Source organism: Amborella trichopoda, chromosome 3 (assembly GCF_054954075.1).
Source record: "Amborella trichopoda isolate Santa Cruz 75 chromosome 3, AtrichopodaSantaCruz75HAP2 v2.0, whole genome shotgun sequence".
NCBI classification, from domain to species: Eukaryota; Viridiplantae; Streptophyta; class Magnoliopsida; order Amborellales; family Amborellaceae; genus Amborella; species Amborella trichopoda.
Genome location: NC_142338.1, coordinates 19,488,219 through 19,502,706, shown reverse-complemented (window position 1 = coordinate 19,502,706; position 14,488 = coordinate 19,488,219).

Here is a 14,488-nt window from a genome sequence, read left to right as displayed (position 1 = left end):
CCACCACAACTCCAGCAAAACACAACTGCGACTCCTGCAGCTTCACCGGAAAGGTCTCGATGAAGCCTTGAGAAGCCTCTCTTCCTTACTCAGAAGAGCCTTGACACTCTCTGAAGATGTCTGCAATCACATCGCAAGGACTCGCGACCAGCTGAAGCTCGTCAGAAAGCTTTTGAAGACCTGTCTGCTGCAAACTTCGACTGGGAAATTCTTATTGGAAGTCTCATTCTAGAAGCTCTAGCTCTCTCTCTCTCTCTTTAAAAATTCTCTTCAGTTGTTTTACCCTTCGATGAAATAGTGAAATGGGGTTTTCCCACTTTTTTACTCAGTAGTGCCACAAACTGTGCCTCAAAAATTAGAAATGACGCTCCAGTCCCAAGCTTCTGACGACAATAAGACCAAGTCGGAGCGAGCCATGCCTGAGACCTGAATGGGTTATTGTCGTGCACGTTCAGCAGATGCAATCGTCATGCATTACGTAAGATGCTATCGTCGCTCGCCTTCATCAAAGGCCATCGCTGTGTGCTCGATCAAGGGCTATTGTTGTACGCTGCGTAAGATGCTATCGTCGCGAGCCTTCATCAAGGGCTATCACCGTGCGCTGCGTAAGATGCTATCTCCCCTCGCCGCCGTCAAAGGCCATTACCATGCACTTCGTCAAAGGCTATCGCGGTGCACTGCGTAAGATGTTATCGCTTTGCTCCATCATCATAAACCATTGTCGTGTGCTTCGTCAAAGGCCATCGTCACGCGCTTCATCAAGGGCTATCGCCTTGCTCCCGTCAAGAGTTAACGCCGCGCCCCTCACCAAGTGGCTAACACCGCATGCCTCATCAAGGGCTAACACCACGTGCCCTTCATCAAAAGCCTAACGCCACGAGCGCCATACAGAACTTAGCGCCGTGCGCACGTCACGGTACTCCCATCTAGGCCTTCAACCTGCATCCCCAGGAAGTTCATTTTCTACACCCCAGTCTCACTCCTCCAGGGGTCGAGTCCCCAATTACGACTCTATTCCCCTTGGAGTCACATTCTCCCCACACTATGCTCCATGTTGCATGACCTTAAACTTCACAACCGTGGTCCGTACTACATGAGCTTAAACTGCACAGCCACGGTCTAGATGCACGACCCTAAACTGCATGATTCAAACTATACGACCTTAAACTGTAGCGGAGGTCTAATTGTATGACCTTAAATTGCATGATTCTAGCCTCATGAATTTAATCTGTGTAGTCATGGTACGAGCTACAAGACCTTAAAATTGTAACGCACGTCCATGTACTAAAATGATAAAACAACGCGACAAATAGTCCACACACATGACTTAAAACAATGAAATGGACGCACCTCTTCACCAGGTGTATTCCATCAGCATCCCCAGTGGAGTTAGGCATATGGAAAAGAAAAAGGGAGTCATGTTTGCCCTTTCAATCCCCAATGGGTTTGTTTTGCACCAACATCCCCAGTAAGAGTCACCTCCTATTGCGACGTTAGGGTCATTCTTATCCTTTCAACCTTCAGTGGGGTTCATTTCTACTCTAGCCTATCATTCTCAACAGAGTGACTTGCGTGCCATTACCCATTATCCCCAAGGAGTCACACTCGCCCTCTTAATCCCCAGCGAAGTTCACTTCCACTTGCCACTCCCCATCGGGCCACCATCTGCATCTAAAGCTCCCTGCTTGTGTATAACCTTAGCTATTTTTATCCCCAAGAAGTCAGATTGCTATTCATAGACCTACCCCCCATGGAGCTTCATCCACATGGCAACCCACACAATGGTCTGTGCTGCATGACCCTAAATTGCATAGTTGTGGTCCATGCTGCCCTCTGCTACAATTTTATGGTCATATAGTTTGAATCATGGTACAAAGCCTTTTAACATCATGCGGCTTGGATGTATACTATAGTTTCAAGGTCATAGAGCTGGACCGTGACTGTGCAGTTTAAAGTCATGCAGCTAGGACCATGCAGTTTAAGGTCGTGCAACTAGACCTCCACTATAGTTTAAGTTCATATAGTTTGGACCATGGCTGTGCAGTTTAACGTCATGAAGCATGGACCATGGCTATGCAGTTTAAGGTCATGCAGCATGGACCATGGCTATGCAGTTTAAGGTCATGCAACACAGACCATTGTGTGCGTCACCATGTAAGTGGAGCTCCATGGGGTGTAGGTCTGTGAATAGTAATTTGACTCCTTGGGGATAAAATGATTAAGGCTAGTAGGGTTTTTAGATGATAAGCAGACTGCACTGAGGGTTAGGGGATGAGTATGGCTTCCTAAGGTGAAAGATAAAACTCCATGAATAAACTCATTGAAGGTAGCCAGACTCCCGGGGATAACACATCTTGGTGCGAGACTGACCCATAGGGAATTAAAGGGGTAAGCACGATCTTAACTCTGCTGATGATCAATGGGCTGCAGTATGGGTGTGTAGTTCCTACTAGGGATGAGGAATAATAGCCTACTCTTGACTCCATTGGGGATGACCAGTCATGGCCTAGATGAAACCACCTGAAAGCAACTCAATTGGGAAACATTAGTCACAACCTGGATGCGACTCCACTAGGGATAGTGGTAGGACACACAGAGTAGTGATAGGTTCTAGCACGCCCATCATTAGAACATGCATGGAGTTAGCATGAGGAGTGTAACGCACACAGTAGTAGGGTTGAGAAGTAGAAGCACTGACACGTACGGAGTTAGCATGAGGAGTGTAACGCACACAGTAGTAGGGTTGAGAAGTAGAAGCACTGACACGTACGGTAAAACTGCTTCACCCCCATAGACCAGAGAATAAGGAGTGGAATCGGTAGCATTTCGTATAGTAGTGCGATAAGCCAACAGTGCTTCGGGAAGGTCAGTTCTTCCTTGTTTTTTATATTGACTTTCTTAGAACATTGCATAGAGTCTTATTGAAACCTCAGCTAATCCATGCCCCTAAGGGTGGTACATAGTCAAGTACCTAAATTAGAAATTGAACTGGTTAACTAGGCGATCAATGTGATGACCCTTAAATTGAGGGTCATTGTCAGATATGATTCTGTCAAGCACTTCAAAGCGGTATATGATATGATGTCGAACAAAGTAGGCCACCGCTGTCCCAGGAACTTGCTTAAGGGGAACCGCTTCAGCCCACTTAGAGAAATAATCTGTTGCAGCTAGGATGAAAACATGGCCCATTACAAAAGGTTGGTCAATGGGCCCTATGATATCCATACGCAATTGTGAGAAGGGCCATGACGCAACCGTAGAGTGTAAGGACTCTAGAGGCTGATGAACCAAGCTGGAGTGCATTTGGAATACTTGGCACTTTTTAGCGTAGCTTAAGGAATCGACGATCATAAAAGGCTAATAGTATCCCAACTTGCGTATTCGTTCATAGAGCTTAGGACCAGACTGGTGCAGCCCACAAGTGCCTGAGTGGATTTCTTCTAACATGTTATTTGCCTCTTAGATGTGGACACATTTGAGAAGAATACCATCAAATGATCGTCTAAAGAGAACATCACCTTCGAGGAGGGTATACTTTGTGGACATTCGACGTATACTATTACGTTCAACACGATCTTCCGGGAGCCTGCCATGTTTTAGGAAACTAGTAATGGGGTCTCTCCAATCTTTGACTTGCTAAATTTCTACGCATATTGGGTCAAAGAATTGTGGTTCTTGATTTCGACTCTTAGCTCCTCTACTCCATGTTATTTCTTGTTCAGTCTTGATTACTTATTTGGCCGATAGAAGTGCTCCAGATGGATAAGGAGGACACTCAGGGAAGATATTTCTCTCGTTGTCCGCGTCGACTTCAGTTCTTAGCTTGATGTGTCTCCATTTCGACAGTCAAACAAGCGTGGGTGCTGATAAGGACAACTGAATTGTAGCACTGAGTTTTGCAAGTGCATCAGCCTGTGAATTTAGCCTCTTGCGGATGTGACTCAGGGATACGTCTTCGAATTGGGCCATATAAGATTTTGCAATATCGTGATACGGCTTGAGGTTGTCTTTTCTTACATCATAAATCCATTTGAGATATCGGATAACCAACTCAGAGTCGTCGTAGATCTTGAGCTGCTCCAAGTCGAGAACGAAAGCTATCTCGAGTCCGATTATAAGGGCCTGATATTCTGCTTCATTATGAGAACCGACTTGTGCGAGAGAGAAAGAAAGTGGCAGTATTCCTCCTGTGGGAGTCAGGAATACTACTCTGGTGCCTCCTCGTTCCAATTGGAAGGCTTTGTCGAAGTATAATTCGCACACAAGAGCAAGGTCGGCACATAATACTTCTTCATCAAGGAGGTCGCTTGATAGAGGAGATTCAGCCGGCACGGGGTGTGCTACTTGAAAGTCAGCCAAGGCCTGGCCCTTGATGGACTTTTGTTGGACATATGTGGCGTTAAACTCCATCAGCAATAATGCCCACTTGGTAAGGTGTCCTGACAAATATGGACGTGTCATGAGAAATTTTATAGGATCAGCTTTTGATATATGTTTCAACTTATGACCAAGCAAGTAATGGCAGAGTTTTTGTACTACGAAGATCAGAGCCAGATACATCTTCTCAAGAGGGGGATAGTTCCTCTCGGCTCCTTGCATCCTACGGCTGAGGTAATATAACATTGTCTCCTTTCCCTCTTAATTTTTTTGTGCCAACAATGCTCCGAGTGACTCATCTAGAGTAGTCACATACAGAATGAGGGGTTTCCCCAATACTTGTGTAGAGAGCACTAAAGGGTTGAGCAAATAATGCTTGATGTCGTCAAGGGCTACTTGACATGCTTCATCCCAGATGAATGGGGTATCTTTCTTTAGCAGATGTGTAAAGGGTTTACAACGACCTGAGAGGTTCGAGATGAACCTGTGAATGTATGGCAGTTGCCCTTGACGAGAGCGCAATTCTCGAAGTGTAGTGGGTGACGGAATTTCTTGGATTGCCTTGATCTTAAATGGCTCAACTTCAAGCCCTCGATGTCTAACGATGAACCCCAAGAATTTTTTGAAGCGCACGCCAAAAGCGCATTTCAGCATTTTAAGTTGATGAAGACGTAGTCGCTCAAATACATTTTCAAGGTCCTTCATGTAAGCATCTTTCTCTTCAGATTTCACCACCAAGTCATTTACGTAACTCTCCACCTATTTGTGTATCATGTCTTTGAAAATGGTCGTCATTGCTCTCTGATATTTGGCCCCGGCATTCTTTAATCTAAAAGGCATCATTGTGTAACAAAAGACCCCTTTTGGAGTTAAGAATGTGGTGGCCTCTTCCTCTTCGAGCGCCATCCTTATTTGATTGTACCCAGAGTTTCCGTCCATGAAGGAAGAGATTTGGCAGTCAGCTGTAGAGTTGATGAGCATCTCAGTGAATGGCAACAGCAAGTCATTCTTAGGACAGACGGTGTTCAAATCGCAAAAATCAATACACACGCTAATTTGACAATTCGTTTTCTTGTTCGAAACGTTATTTTTTAGCCATTTTGGGTATTTGACTTCATGGATGAAACCTTTTTGTTTGAGCTTGGTTATCTCGATGTCTATCTGCATCTCGAGGTCAGGCTTAAACCTTCTTGACTTCTGTTCGACTGGTTTGATAGTTGGATTGATGCTGAGATGGTGAACTGCTACTTGAGGGTCTAACCCAGGCATCTCATGATAGTGCCAAGCAAAGACGTCTCGGTCTGCTTTCAAGAAGGTGGTGAAATCTTCTTTTTCTCGTGGAGACATATTCGCTAAAATGAAAGTGGGTCTGGGATCCGCTTCGTCTCCAAGATTTATTTCCTCAAGTTTGTCAACTGTGGCCTGACCACCTTCTTCCCATTCTTCTAGAGCCTCTTGCAGTTCTTCATCATCGTTCTCAGAGATTTTTTGATCAACCTCAAGTGTAGAGACCCATGATCCTGACATTTCAACCTCTGATAGAGGTCTAGAGTGGGTCATAATTTCTGCACCTTCCTTGAGTCGAGTGACGGAAAGGTCAACCTCAAACGTGGTGAACACGTCAGGTTGGAGAGGCTTCTCTTGAGCGTTAGAGGGGAATTGACGTTCAATGGTGATTATGTGAAGAGTGTCTTCGTACAAACCATATGATATTTGTACGGATGCCTGGAGTGGTTGCTCCATGCCAGCCGGTTCTTCACAGACTTGTTTCATGTGGCAAGCCTCTTGAGAATAGAAGCTTTGCCCTCTTGATTCTCTCAATCTCTGCTCAAAGTCAAGCTCAAGGGGCCACTGAGGCTTCTTTGGCTTTGACTTCTTGTGCTTCTTTGATGAAGGTGGCTCTGCCTTGGCTTTAGCTGGCAAGGCATCAGCAATCGTTAAGAATCCTGTTGCCTATGCCAGGGTCTTTCTCAATCACTTCCGTTGCTTCCTGCTTATATTGATTCCTTCAAATTCTAGGTCGAGAGCCTTGAAGTCTAGGCACATCAAGGTCATATCTGTAGAAGACATAAGAGAATGAGAAGCAGGAGAAGAAGGTGGAGAAGAGTTGGAAAGTGGGGGACTTTTAAGGTCATTCCCCTCATTAGACTGATCTGGGCAGCTTTTTACATCATCATTAGGATTGGAAGGGTGCAGGGGATATTTTAGGTACAGAGGACTCAAAAGAGAGCAGACGTGGACGACGATGAGCTTTCGCCATCCATGATAGAGAAGTTAAGAGAGAGAAAACATGGACGGTGATGAGCTTCTGCCATCCATGATAGAGTAGTGAAGAGAGAGAAAAATATGGACATTAGTGAGCTTCTGTCGTCCTTTACAGAGAAGTGAAGAGAGAGAAAACATGGACAACGATGAGCTTCCCCTGTCCATGACATAGGAATCAAAAGAGAGAGAAGACATGGATAGCGATGAGCTTCCGCCGTCCGTGATAGAGGAGTCAGAAGAGAGAAGATATGGCCGACGATGAGCTTTCACCGTCCATGATAAAGAAGTGAAGAAAGAGAGAACATGGACGACGATGAGCTTCCACTATCTATGACAGAGGAGAGAAGATGAAAGAGAAAATATAGACGGCGATGAGCTTCTGTCGTCCATGACACAAGAATTAGAAAAGAGACACATGGGACTAAGATGAACTTTGATTGAGGCCAGGCTCGTTAGTTGGGTTAAGGCCCAGCCCACTATTTATACCCTATAAGTAAATGGACATCACACCCGATGATAGGCTCCACCATGCATGATCAAAGAAGAAAGAGAGAGAAGCAAAGATAGAGAAGGAAAGTGAAGAAAAAGAAAAGAAAGATAGAAGAGGGAGAAGGAAAGTGAATAATGAAGATGTAGAAGAAAAAGGAAAGTGAGATATAGAAAGGAGGAGAGAGAAAGAGAGAGATAGAGACAGAGAGAGAAAGAGATAGATGAGAAGACGATAGAGAAAAAAAGAGATGAGAGGAAGAGGGAGAAAGATATATGAGAGGAGGAAAGAGAAAGAGAGAGATGAGAGGAGGAAAGAGAAAGAGAGAGATGAGAGGAGGAGAGAGAAAATTACCTTCATCAAAGGGTATTAGACCTTTTCTTCTCTCTCCTCTCTCTCTCTCCAAGACATACCCACAATTTTGAAAGTGAAAACTCTCAAATTTTATTGATGAGTATTGAAAAGTCAAGGGTTCCATAACAATTTTGTATAGCCTGTACTTATAGAATTGGGCTCAAACATGGGTGACGCCCAAAAACTACCTAAATTGATGATAATTCCAATTTAATTTAATTAAAAGAACTTCTAAAATTGGGTGCAAAAAGATTGTTTTTCCCCTACCTAACAATAGATGAAATTCCAAATAGTCTCTACTGCTGCCCTAGAACTTGTCGGGCTCGACATGACGATCGATTTGATACCAACTGCAAGCCATGGATCATATTTTTAGGCCACGATCATGCGACTCAAAATTTGTATAGATGTTGAAAACTTTTGATTGATAGTGTACTTCTTTCTTGACATTCTTCTTTGATTTCTTCGTTGAATTGCATTGAGCATGCCATCATGATCACGTTGCAACGAACGCAGCTCTATTTCATGTCCGAACGAAGATTTTGTTGTCTTGGGTTTTAGGCCGAAAACTAGAAATCCGATGGATGGAATCTGCAGCAACTTTGACACCTTTGTGTGCCGAATCTAGCTGTTCATTATACAGGGGGTTCGGATCAGAGATAGCCTCGGACCTTACGTATATAATGCAATTGGTTTCATGTTGATTAGGTATGTGAGCGCTGTGATATGGCTACTCAAGCGAGGTGCGCTACCGCTGAAATTTCTACAACTACCTTCACGAATCATAAAATTCTCTCTAGTTTTCTCGCCGCTCGGTTATCGTCGCCGGTCGTGCCACATATCAAACGCTTGTATTGATAAGATGAACACGTTCATCAAACTTGAGAGTGATCCGACTTAGAACGAGTGAGATATGGGTCTTTGAAGTTTCTAGTCGGGATTGTGCACACTAGCCTCCTTTAATTGAGATTGGTTCAGAGAGGCCGCACCGGACTAGCATGCGACCTACCCCTTTTTAATGTTTTACTCATAACTTTGCCCTGAAATGTCTGATTAAGTCGAAACTTGACCCATAGGGGTTTTCTACCATGCCAAATCCAATGGTGGTGGTTCCATAGCTATTTGACATACTGAAAATATAGTTTTAGTTACGGGGTCCATTTCAGAGTGCTAGAGGATGATTTTTTTCAAAATTATTTCTTTGTCTGCACTGCCTTAGACATGTCGGATTAAGACGAATCTTGGCTGGTGGCTTTTTGGAGTGCTTAGAAAGATTCTGACCCGCTCTGGGGTAATTATGAGACTGTAGGGAATTCCATTGTATGTTAAGGCTTTATTGACAGGCTTCTCTTTTATTTCTCATCTGAACTCAAGGTGTTGAAAAATGTGTTCAAACACTCACCCTCAATGGATTGTTTGTGATTCTGACAATTGAGGATTTTTTACGAGCCTCGTTGGTCAGAATTAAGCCTGTCTAACAACCAAGTGCCATGCTTTAGGACACTTCTTCCCATTTGATATGGGTTTTTGTATCCTCTGATAATGGTTCACATTTCGAGGCTTTTGTTTTGGATAGATAGCGAAAGAATCCTTGGTTGGCGTATGTGCTATTACACTCAAGTTTGTTTTGACAACAAGGGTACTTCTATGGTCCTTATCCTGTCGAGTCCAGTCGGGGGCTTTTTGTTGGTCTATCTTGAAGGTCTGGGCTTGTAGGATATGAGGGGTTTGGCGAGGTGGCCTCATGGTGAGGCGTCACCCTGGAGTCTTTTCATGGCTTTACAGTTACCCTTTGGGGGCGTCTTTGGTTTGCCATTGTGATATTCTTTATTTTGGTGTTTCGTTTGGTTGGTCTGTTGAGGGGCCTTCTGTTGGCGGCCGTCTTCTTTGTGCACCAAAAAGTCCTTGGTGGGCAGGGTACATCATTTTTGTGGTGGCCGACTTTGGGCTCAACCCCACTTTCTACGGAGCAGTTTCAACAAACAGAATACCTCTCTTCTTCGTCCGAGGCAACCCCTGAGGAGTCAATTCTGGTTGCTGCATAACAGGTCCAAGGTCTAACAGACTTAGCCTTCTTGCGCCATCTTCAACATCTTGGAGTGCGTTAGTGACATCCTGGGAATGGTGCTCTTCTTCATGAGATTTGTCTTGCCTTCTTGGCGAATCTTCTGTCTTTCGAATCCTTTTTGGAAATGGACTCAAGCTGTCAGAATCTTATCTTGATGCTCATCTTTTTGGGTTCTGATATTGTGGAACCATGGATTTTTCTTTTGAATGAGGGCTAAAGCTTCCTATAGGGGCGAACATTGCATCAACTTACTTATTGGTCCAAGCGCCCTTTGCAGGTTTTCACTTGAACTTGGGAAGTGGAGCCATAGAAATGGTTTTTCACCAACCTCCTTTTATTTTGGGCTCTTTTACCCATGACCTTTAGGCCATGTCCACCCTTTTCTTCCATTTTTACTCATGGTGCCCTTTCGGGTATTTCACCATGCCCGGGCTTTTATTTTCACAAAACTCTTTTACTCATGGTTTTGTGACCATGCCCGTCTGTCAATTTTACTCATGACATTTCCTTGTCCAGGTATACACCATGCCCATTATTATTTTTCTTCTTTTTTTTTTGTGAGGCCATGTTTAGGGTCATGCCTCTAGGACCTGTGTGAAGCCTTTTAACGTCATTGGACCAAGACATGTACTACAGTTTAAGGTCATACATTTGGACCATTGTGGAGATGGATGGCAGTCTATAGAGGCCACGGAGTGAGTAGGGTGTTGGTTTGACTCAATTTGGGGAGATGGCATGAGGTTGCCTACAAAATATGGATGATGCATGAATGGAAGGCGAAAAGTGGTGACCCACTTGCTGACGGTGAGTATGGATGGCGAGATGGTTCGTCATTTTGTGAGTGCTGGTGAAACTAACTAGAGGGTGATAGATGGTAATGAAGAAAGATGGATTTAATGGGGGTTTGATGAAGATGGTGCACTCATGATCGGGTCAGTTAGGGAAGACATGCGTGAAGGCGCACGTAAAGGGTGTGTACATGTGTGTGGGGCGTGTTTAAGGTCATGCCTCCTAGACCTGTGCAAGTTAGTTTAACATCATGTGGCTAGGACATTCACTATAGTTTAGGGTCATATAGTTGGACCATGGCTGTACAGTTTAAAGTCGTGCAGCATGGACCATGCAGTTTAATGTCGTGCAACTAGACCTCCACTACAGTTTAAGGTCGTATAGTTTGGACCATGGTGCTAAGCCTTTTAACGTCAAGCGGCCAGGACATGCACTATAGTTTAGGGTCATACAGCTGGACCGTGTAGTTTAAGGTCGTGCAATTAGACCTCCATTACAGTTTAAGGTCATATAGTTTGGACCATGCAGTTTAAGGTTGCACCTACACCATTGTGTGGGTTGCCATGTCGATGAAGCTCCATGGGGAATGGGTCTGTGAATGACAATCCCACTCCCTAGGGATAAAATGGTTAAGGCTATACACAAGAGAGGGCTTAGATGGAGATGGTAAATGGAAGTGGGCTTAACCCAGGGTGAGGGGGCAAGTATGACTCCCAAGGGGTAAAAAATAAGACCCCATGGAGAATAGGTAACCTGACTCCCTATGGATAAGATAGAAAATGAATGATGACTGGGTGTGAAACAGACCCACTAGGGATTGAATAGGTAAGAATGACCCTAACTCAACTGGGGATAATGCGCTGTAGTACGGGTGTGACTCCTACTGGGGATAAGGGACAGTGGCCTACCATTGACTCCATTAGGGATTACAGGTCATGGCCTGGGTACAACTCCACTGGGGATAGTGGTAGGACACCCACGGCGGTAACCAAGTGGCAGCACTTCCACGACATTAGCATGGGAAGCACAACACATATGTCAGTGGGCTTGAATGGTAGTAGTATTGACACATACGACATTAGTACAAGTAGAGGTAACACACATGGCGCTAGCATGCGCAGTGGCAACACATGCGGTGATAGACTTGAGAACATAGCCGGCTCTAGCTTTTGACAACACAGGCGGTGCTGGGCCTTTGAGAACACAGCTGGCACTGGGCACATATTACACAGATGGCGCTGGTCACAAGTTACACAGACGGCGCTGGTCACAAGTTACACAAACGGCTCTGGTCACATGTTACACAAACGACGCTGGTCACGCGTTACACAGACGGCACTGATCTATGTTAGAGCTTCGGGCTTGAGCCTGAGTCGGTCTTGGTCTCTGATGCATGAGGTTTCATGGGAGGAGGCAAGCCTTTATTTAGGCCTTGGGTCGAAGCCCGACCCAATCCGGCCCATCGCAGTTTGGTTTTTAGGGACTTGACTGACATTCCCGATTTGTTAAGGGCACTTCGAGTAAGCTTCACCTATATAAAGCGGTAAACCCCATTTTTTCACCATTTTACCGAGGGTTACAGCGGCTAAGGAAAATTTTCAGCAGTGAGGGAGAGAGACTTCCCGACGAGGACTCCAGTGAAAACACAGGGTGCACGAAGTTTTGCTTGCAAGAAAGTTTTGGCTAGAAGAGAGAGCATCGGAGAGAACACAGGAGCACTTGTAGGGGGTTGCAGGAATCTGTGGTGAGGGTTGTTGTTGCCAGAGAGAGTTTCTACCAGGGTGAGAATAGCAAGGAGCTTGCCGAGGAATAGCGAGAAACCCTCGCAGTAGTTTCTCAGAGTAAAGGGGAAAGGGGCCCAAATTACCGCAAGGATTCAATGGATAAATTTCCATTGATTTTGGGGATTTCCGGTGGTGTTCCAACTTTGGGAAGAAGAGAGGAAAGGTCTGCTAGCGAGTTTTCAGTGTGTGGAGAGGATTTCCTGGTGTGAAATCAAGAGTCATAGGGAGGCGAATAGCCGCTGGAAGCGAACAGGTGGTTGTCGAACCACACGTGCGAGGACGTGCATCAGACCACGTCTCGACCATCAAGCGGCGCACCTGGGGCTCGAGGTGACATGTGCACAATCTCTGGCACGTGCAAGAGATTTGAACACGAATGACGGTAGTCCTCTGAAAACACAACTGACATTAGTCCTTGCAGACACAGCCGACGTTAGGCTTTGCGAACACGGCCGACGTTAGACATTGGCAAACACAGCCGCCTCTATGTTCTAAGAACACAGCCGATGCTAGGACTTGAGAAACTCAACCGGTGCTAGACATTAGTGAACACAATCAGCACTAGGTTATGAGAACACAACAGGCGCTAAGACTTGAGAAACATAGTCAGCGTTGGGCACAGTCAGTGCTAGCTTTTGAGAACACGACTGACGCTAATCACACGCGACAGTGAGTTCTTAAGACTTATATGATGGCCGACCCTTCTCACAGAATCCCTAACATGAAGATCCTTTCAAGAGGAGGAGAGCTTGACACTGATGATTTTACTGATGAAAGTTCAGTGAGGAGCGAGCTTATTTAGCTCGTTGACGTGTTGTACAAACCAAAGTGGCCTCTTAGTGTCACCTTTATTACTGACCCCGTTCGCTTTGAGATCCGGGAGGACAATGATGGAAACGTTAGTATCGAAGAAGGGGTGGCCCTCCTTCATTGCATGCATAGGAATGTGGCCTCTGGCGCCAATTTACCCACATTCGGGAAGAGAATGAAGAAGACCAAGGGGCTGATATGGTCTTCTTCTGGTCTCCTAGTGCAGCGGGAGCACCAACATCTAAAGGGGTACTCTTCATGGACCATCAAGGTGCTAGGGTCAGAAGCATTCTTGAGTGTGCTTCTCTGCTAGCAGTGGTTCAGTGCTCAGCTGGCTATTATGATTGGTGCTTCAATGCTGTGAAGGTAGTGCTGGAGACATGGAGTAATGTACGATGAGTTTGTGCCTCAAAACCTAGTCATCTTTGGTGGTGCTCGCCTAGGGGGAGAGGAACCGCTTGCTAGTCTTCAGAAAATTTTTGAGATTTACTAGTTGCTTCATTTCAAGTCTAGCAACGGTAGGGGGACCATCACCAAATGGGTGAAATTATTTTACGGGAATGACCCAGAGGAGGATGGCCGAGGTGCTTCAAGAAGGAAAGGGAAAGCAATTGTAAAGGGGACGCCTCCCATCTACCAATCTGAGACCAGTGATGACTGTGTCTTCTTGACTAGGGGGCGGGTAGATGACATTCGTCCCTGCACATTCTATGTAGCTTGCGACATGGCGAGGGGACACCAGTACGCCCTTGCTCAACCAGTCATATGCAACATCTACCACGGATTAGGAGCCATCTTAAGGGGGAAAGCCTACAAAGGCAAAGAGGGGCCCAATGGCCTTATCTGAGGTGAAGCCTTTCTTGAGGACTTTAAGACACATTCCCCATCCATTATGTGTATGGGTGGCTAGGGGCCTATTTTTCTACCACTTATGTGAGAATTCAGGGCACGGGGTAGAAAATTTGCCCCTTCTTAATGAGAAATGCTGGGCAGAAGGCTATCTTTCATAGCCCAGGGGAGGCACAAAACTTGTTTGGGAATGATCCCTTCAGTATGCGTCGAGTCGCTTTTCCATTTGGAAGCTTTACTAACCGTGCCTTTATTGATGAACTGGGGAAGGAGCTGGATGGTGCTCTCACAACCATCAAGGTTCATGTTCATTTTGAGTGCTAGAGGAGGGGTTTTGGCCTATCGAACCCCACATGGTGCCAGACATGAAGGGTACATCCCCCACCATTTTGCTTGTCAGCACGGGCTGGATCAGAGTTGCCCCTTCTCCATGTTTTTTGAGAAGCTCCATAGTAGAGTAGACACCAAGAAGAAGGAAGTGCTTGGGACTCTTCGAGAATCATTGTGGTCAGAGCATATACACACCACATGGTCCACATGTTTAGAGATGACGGAGGTTAGCAAGTATGTGCTACTCTACTTTGACAAAAGGGTCCAGGCTACTGGCCTATGCACACTAGTGGAGGATTACCTGCCGAGGTTATCGGGAAGATGATCACCCCTGGAAAGGGGAGAATTGCAATTGATGTCAAGAAACCCTGCAAA